Genomic DNA, 8156 nt, shown 5'->3' on the forward strand with positions numbered 1-8156 from the left:
ACCCTCTACTCTTGCTGGTTCCTAATGGTCTGGCCTTGGCCTTGCAGCCTCTCTCCTTTCAGTGCATTTAGTGTTGGCTGGAACAGGCCTTCTGCAAGCTGTTATAATCCTGGGAGGCTGTTTTTTTCCTCAGCATGAACCTCTTTGCTGGGATTTTTGGTGAAATCCTCCCTCTGCCTGCTCCAACACTATCCTCTTATCTCCTGTGGTCCTGGAGAAATTCAGGACAGCCCTTCAGAGAGGCTGGGGTTAACCTCCAAAGGCAGGATTAAGTGCATTCAAATCAGAAGATACCAGCCCTGTCTTACCCTGCTGAGACTCCTGATGGCTCCAGAGGGTGTTTTGCTTGAATAGGGACTGTATAAATTAAACAGAGACTCTGCTCTACCCTTCCAGAGTGTCTTTGGTGCAATCACCATCAGACCCCTCAGGGGAGCAAGAGGCATTGCTGGGAGACGTCAGGCCTGTAATAGCCCAGATGAGAGGGGGACAGACACTCCCTGACTCATTGGCTGCACATGCAAAGTGTGATATTAATTTTGTAGATGGGGAAACTGAGTCACAGGGGCTGTTTGCTGCTCTCTGGCTGCCCCCCCTCCCTGGAAGGATTCAGGGCCAGGTTGGATAGGTCTTGGAGTAACTTGGTCTAGTGGGAGGTGTCCCTGCCCATGCCAGGGGGGTTGAAACTAGATGACCTTTAAGGTCCTTTCCAGCCCAAACCATCTTGTGATTCTATAACAGGTCTTGCACAGACATGAAGGAAAAGTAAGTGCATCCCCAAGCAGCCTGGATGGGCAAAAGAACTGGAGCTCCAGGAGGTGAAGTGACTTTGCTCCATGCCAAGTTCCCACCTGGTGAAGAGCAGAGCCAGAAAGAATGACACAAGTCCCCCTGCATGCAGCAGAGCTGACAAAAGCTTCATCTACAACCACAAAGCTCCAAATAGTAAGATGTCTTGATGGTCAATAGGGCACAGTCCCCCCAGGAAGGCTTTGCTGCAGGTGGGGTACCCAGCACAGCTTTCTCACCCCATATGGGCTCTGTGGTGGCCACCAGGAGCTGGCATCATGCTGCAGGGCACTAGATTTCCCCCATGCTCACCTGTGCCTTTTTATGATGTGGGAACTTGGTTTCCTTGCTACAGCTCTGCCAAGTTTCAAGTCAGCTTGGTCAGCAAACTGCCATGATGAGGTGACACACCTAAGGACACAGGCAGCCTGACCACACACACCTTGTTTCCTATGGAAATCAGACTAGATGAGCAAGTCAGCTTTAACCAGGTGCTTAACTTAGGTCAGTTGGAACAAGCTGCTCTGATCCCTCCCTTTTCTGCAGTATTTTGAGATATCCCTCTGAGGAAAGGGGTGGCTGTTGCCAGCTGTGATTTGCTCTCAGCTCCACAGAAGAAACTGGTGTTTGCTGGAGACAAGTGTCACTCCCTGGGCTGAGTCTAACAGCACAGCTGCACGGGAAAAGTTGAACTTTAATCCAGCCCTTTTAGCTTAATGTCTTCCCTGGCTGCTGAGCTGAGGCCTGGGAGGACAGGGCCTGGTTTGCTGCTCTGAACAGCTCTGCAAAAGCACCCAGATGTAACAGAGCACTGGGGTAGACCCAGGAGGCTATTTCTAAGAGCCATGAAGTTTCTCAAACATCTTTTACCTTCAGTTACCCATCACCCTACTCTGACTGGTACTGGTAACCAGTCACTTCACCCCCAGGAGCTCTAGTTCTCTTGCCCATCCAGGCTGCTTGGGAAATCACTTACTTTTCCTTTATGTCTGTGCAAGACCTGTCATGGAATCACAGGATGGTTTGGGCTGGAAAGGACCTGAAAGGTCATCTAGTTTCAACCCCCCTGGCATGGGCAGGGGCACCTCCCACTAGACCAAGTTACTCCAAGACCTATCCAACCTGGTCCTGAATCTTTCCAGGGAGGGGGGGCAGCCAGAGAGCAGCAAACAGCCCCTGTGACTCAGTTTCCCCACCGTGGTGTCTCAAGCAGACAAGGCTCTCACAGCCATTTGGCCAAGACCACTGGGTGCTCTCTTGTCTCCCTGCTGATGCTTTGGGTGCAGGCATGACATTTACCAATGGAGAAAGCACCATCTCAGTGCCTTGCTGGAGTAACCCAGCTTGCATTCCCAGAAACTCTCCTCCTTGGGACACAAGGATCTGCACCCAAAAGCACTCGTGGCATCACTAAAGGCAGAACCTCCTTGCTATTGTCCTGGAAAGCAGCAATGTCTTGCATGGGAGGGATGATGTCCTTGCAGTATTCCTGCTCTGGGAGACCTCCCCAGCCTGAGAGCTGGGCTGACCTGCTCGTTCAGTGTTCACAAGTCTCCATGAACTGCTTCACTGAATTACATAAAGGGTCTAATGGTTCCTGCCATGGATCCTGATCCCTGGGGGGGGCTGTGTCTTGGCACCCCGAGTGCTCTGAGGTGCTTGCTTGCCCTGAAAGCCTGCAGAAATGAAAAGAAATCCCAAAGGTCTGTTGGAGAGTTTTGTCCATCCTATTTTTTTCAGCTCCAGGGTGCTGGAGCACCCCCAGCCTGGCATCCTGGCTCCTGGGAGCTGGAGGTGTACCAATAACACCACTGACAGCTCACAGGGTCTTCCAGGGATTCCAGCAACCCATTTTCTCATGTCTGTGACAAAGACCACCCTGGGCTCCTGCAGCTCCCCAGCACACAAAAATCATGCATAAAGCCACCTGATGCCTGACCTTTTCCTAAGCTTCACTTCCAGAGACAAACCACACAAGTCCAGGTTCTCCTGGCCCTGCAGCTCTACTGGGATTAAAAGCAGCCAAGAATCTGAGCAGAGGAACTGAAGAGCAAGTGAGGATCATGGTGTTTACTCTGGCAGTTCTCTGCCTGCAGCTTCTCAATGGGCTGGAGGAAGGCTCTTGCACAGAGGTTACAGATGAAATCACACTCCCTTTGTTGCTCCAGAGAGAAACCTTCTGCAGGCTGTGGGAGAGACAAACCCAGCATGTGTGTGTGTGTGTGTGTGTGTGTGTGTGTGTGTGGTTCCTAGAGTTTGTCTCAGCCCGGGGTGAATCTGCTGGCCTTGATGGCTCTGATCCAGCCAAGCTGAGGGGTGAGAGGAAGTGGGACAGAAATAGCCAGAGCAACACAACGTAATGGCAACCACCAGTGATGCTGGAAAACGTCCAAAGACTTGGACATGGGAGCCAGAGGTTTGATGTGCTCTAGCCAGGTTTGCAGGACTCCTTCCAGCTCACTACAGTGTGAACTTCCTGTGCCCCTGTGTCCTCCTGAGTAAGATCTGCACATCCTGACAGCCTTGGCCAGGAGAAGGGACCCTGTCTCTGATGACAGGAGGTGTTATGGTCGTGGCTCTTCCCTTTCAGCCCCACCATTATGGTGGAGTCCTTTGGTTCCACATGAACTCAGTGAGACCTTTGCCCAGACTGAGAACTCTGTGCCACCAGCAGGCAAAGCATTTTATTCTTCCATCCTCTCTCATTATCATGATTTCAACCTCCCCCACATCATCACATGCTGGGCATGGAAAACCAGCTCGTTGACTTGCAAACCCAACCTCAGGCTAACAACAGTTGTGGGTCAGCTCTGGGAATCTCAGGAAACCACCTGCAAGCCCTGACCTTTGCAGCACTGATGGAGCTGATCACCATCTTCATGGGAATTATTAAATGGCCTGCAAGAGATTTGATCTAGAACCTGAAAAAAAAAAAATCCCATTAAGCTCCTCTCTGCATTTGCTGGTAGGGAAGTGTTTTCAAAGATAAAGGAAAAGAAATGGCTTGATTTTCCTTGACCCAACTCAATAATACTAAAGTGATGAGACCAACACCTTGTCTTGAGCAGGGTGAAAATTTAGTGGCATTACTTTGTCACACTCCCCCAGGCACTAGTAATTTGCAGCTCAAGAACTTCTAAAGCCAAAGGTAGTTTGAATACATGTATTTTACAGTTTTTGAGGGGATTTTCATCAATTCATTTCCCTGAGGGCTTTTTTAACCCTCCCATACTTTCAGGATCTGCAGAGCCCTGCAGTAAGGAGCACCACAGGTGCTACATTGGGTGAATTATTTTTTGCTTTGACCCTGTTCTCTGTTAGGTTTATTTGATGCTCTCTAATGCTTATGTTACAAAGGAAAATGAAGGGAAATTCTCCTTTGTCTTCACTGTGCAAGCAGAATCTTCCACAATCTGTAACATTATTTCCTCCCATCTCTTTTGAGCTTGGAGTTTTGGTCTAAACAATCCTTCCTGGTGTGGGAGTTGTTCCAGACCTCTGACTATCCTTCCTTTCTCTGAATCATCCCCTGCTGACACTCATCTTTTTGGGGTTGGAGGGACCAGAATCAGAATATTCCAGTTCCAGGCATGCCAGGGACTCCCAGAGGTGCAATGCTGCTTTGGTCTTCATTCCTCTCCTGACAACCCTTTTGCCTTTTTTGTTTTGGATTGAGATAACTCAACACAGGCACTGGAAGGTGCTCTAAGGTCTCCCTGGAGCCTTCTCTTCTCCAGGCTGAACACCCCAACTCTCCCAGCCTGGCTCCAGAGCAGAACTGCTCCAGCACTTGGATCATCTATGTGGCCTCCTCTGGACTTGCTCCAACAGCTCCACGTCCTTCTTATCTTGGGGACCCCAAAACTAGACACAATAGCCCAGGAGTCTCACAAAAGCTATATCATAATAGTTCTAAAAATGTTTACAATTACACTGTGTTGTTGACAGCTGCCTCATCCAGGCACTGTAGATAGCTGCCATTTTCTATTTATCCTCCTTTGCCAACCTTCATCTTGTGCCCACCTTCTCTCCAGCTCTGTCATGATCCCAGATTTATTTATTGTTTTACCTCTTGGGGTGAAGCCCAGCACAGCTCCCACCATACAAACTGGTGTTAGATGGGAAGAGAGGGCAGCTTGTGCTTCTGGCAAGAGCAGGATTCACAGAGGTTCCCTTCTCCCAACACAGCATAACCTCAGGCATGTCCTCTTGCAAGTCTTCCTTCCTCCACAGATCTTGGAGTTGGAGGCAAAGCTGCTTGTGCAGCAACAGCACCAGTGGAAACCTCCACTCAAGGCAGCCTGTAGGTCTATAATCAACCTAAAGCATAATTTTTAACTCCTTTCATGCATGTGGGAACACTATTCAGGTCATCTGCAGCTGGGGCAAACACTGGGCTCCCACACCAGGTTAAATGCAGCTGAAGCAACGTGCTGTGAAATGCACCTGAGGTCCAGGAAGAGCTCAAATCTTTTCTGCAACTGCTCTAAGACTGTCAATGGGATCCAACACACAGTTCGTGGATCCCTGCTGGGCTGAGGTGGGAATTAGTACCTATATGCTCAGGCTGGGCAGGTCTGAGTAGCACTCAGCCAAGAAATGAAAGTGTCCCTATAGAGTTTTGGGCTTTGGATTTTCACCTTTGGCATATTTATTTGGCACTCTGTCTACTTCATACCCCTGTTTTTCACTGGGCTTCCTCACACTGCACTCTCCTTGCAAAGGGGAACAACGGGCACCTCTGGAAGGGTCTGGAAAACAAACCTTATGAGGAGAGGCTAGGAAAACTGGGGTGTTCAGCCTGGAGAAAAGGAGGCTGAGGGGAGACCTTCTCGGTGTCTACAATTGTCTGAAAGGAGGTTGGAGCAAGGTGGGTTGGGTTTTCTTTCCATCTTCTCACTAGTACCTATCAATAGGACAGGGGGAAATGGCTTCCAAGTTCCCCCTCCAGGGAAGGTGTAGGTTGGATGTTAGGAAAAGCTTCTTGACATCAATGTTATCAAACACTGGAACAGGCTGCCCAAGGGAAGTGGTTGAACCATCATCCCTGAATGTGTTAAAAAGTTCTGTAGATACAGTGCTGAGAGACAATGTTCAGAAGTGGGCTGGTAGAGCTAGGTTAGTAGAATTAAAGGTTGGATGGACTGGATGACCTTACAGGTCTTTTCCAACCTGAATTATTCTATGATTCTCTCTCTCCCAGTATCCTGCTGTTCAGAGCAGGGGCTGTGGGCCCAGCTCTGCACCCAGGAGGCTTTGGGGATGGATGGACAGGCTGAACATGGACACTGCTGGGGCAGCCCTGTCCTGAGACCCTTTCTGACTCCACACAGCAGCTCAGCAGGGGGACCAGGCTGTCACTAACACACCTGTATCAGGTTCTCCTTGCACGTTGCCTAGCAGAGAGGAGCATTTCACAGTGCAAAGCTCCCTGACAAGCTGTCCCCACGTCCTGCCAGCCCCTCAGTACAGTGATACTCGTCCCACTCTGCTTTGGGAGCAAGAAAACTCTGGCTCTGCCCCAAACAAACAATAAAAGCCCCCTTTCTCCTCAAGAGGGACAAGCAGAGCTGACCTGGCAGTGAGTGGAGGTAGCAACTGCTCCCACAACAATGGTGCAGAGACCCCAAAATATGCCTGGGATTGAGAGTGCCTGAAGCCACCTCACCCATCAACCCCTTTCTGCTGGGCTTGGGAATTGTACTTTGCAGCTCCAGGAGAGGCTTTGGGAAAAAAAATTAATAAATAAACAAACAACAACCAAACCAAACTAGGAGCTGACAATGCCTTCATTAATCACAGCATAATCTTTTCCATGGCAACCCAAGGATTGGGAAGTCACAAGTTAGCAAGCATAAGACAGAAACGCTGCACAGGAGCCTGGGTCTGGGGAAACTTAACTGGTGAGAGAGATGAATCTGCTGCTCTGAGGAGGGGAAATGAGTTCTAAATACTGCCTGGAAATAGGGGTTCATCCCTGGGCTGGATTCAGATTTCCTAAATGTTTGTGTCAGTGGGCAGTTCTTGTCAATCCCTGAGGTTGCTCCAGTCTCGCCCCCAAAATTCCATCGCCACAACTTTTAAACGCAGTTTAGACAAATGTGTTTGGAAACCAGCAGAGCTCAGAGCTTGCAAAGCCACGGGTGAAAATGATTTTGACTGTCAGCCAACAGGAGGGAGGTGCTGTCCTGGTTTTTGCCCTTGTTTGTCCCTCTTCTTCTGGCCCTGGGATAGTTTAGATGCAGGGAAAGGGGGAGGTTTGGGCAGGGTCTCGCAGGGATGCAGGTTTTGTTTGAAGCTTTGGCAAAGCTCAGTCCAAAGCTGCAAAACCATCCTATACCTTCACACCACTGGTGGGACACTGTGGTCCCTCACCTCGTGGGAAGAGAGACAGGACCCATAGCATCATATAGTGGAGAAGGAGGGGAGAGGAGTGACCTTGCAGAACAAGCCACGTCCACCCCATCTTGATGCAAAGCACAGTTTAACCCCATGGGGTTGGTTCTTGGACATCCTTTTGTTTGGACTGTGGAGAGAAGCCCTCTCACACCAAAATAACAGCCTGGGGTTGTGACAAAACACCACCTCCAGCTCCTGCCAGCTCCTTCTGCAGAAGATATTTAGCAGCCAGGGGCAAGCAGGCAATCTGAGACCCACTGAGCTGTTGCCTTTCCAACTCACCCTCCATGTTGCCTGCAGGACAGGTCCTCCACCTTACATCCCAGTCTTCCCAGAGACACCAAGAGATGCCACTTCCACCTTCATTAGGGCATAATGACTGGAACTCAGAAAGCCTGGGAGTGTTTTTTGATACCATGCTCAGCTGGTCCAGCACACCCCATGCACCTGACATTGTACTCACAAAGCAGGCAGTGAAATGCAAAGTGCTTTCTGGGAATTGCCTGTCCCATGCTGGGTCTCAGGTCCTGACCAGGGCTGCTCCTAATAATTCAAACAGCCTGGGAAGGTCTTGGGCATTGCTCACCAGCACTGGTGTGACCCAGTATGTACACCAGTAAAACCCAGCCTGGACATGAGCTGTGCTCCCAAGGGAAACTCCTGCTGCTCTGAAGAGCAGCACCAGCTGCCCGAGAGCAGGTTGGGCTTTAAAACACCTGGGTGATGCATTTGGAGCTGGGTCAGAGCAGGGAGAGTGTGAGGTGGTCCTGGGGTGGGTGGGGTTGGGTGGCCAATGCCAACAAGACCATGCAGCAGGCACACAGATTCACAGAATAGTTTGGGTTGGAAGGGGCCTTAAAGATCATCCAGTTCCAACCCCCTGCATGGGCAGGGACACCTCCCACCAGCCCAGGCTGCTCCAAGCCCCATCCAACCTGCCCTTCAACACTGCCAGGGATGGGGCAGCC

Source organism: Chaetura pelagica, unplaced genomic scaffold, assembly GCF_000747805.2.
Source record: "Chaetura pelagica isolate M959 unplaced genomic scaffold, ChaPel_1.0 scaffold56, whole genome shotgun sequence".
Taxonomy (NCBI): Eukaryota; Metazoa; Chordata; class Aves; order Apodiformes; family Apodidae; genus Chaetura; species Chaetura pelagica.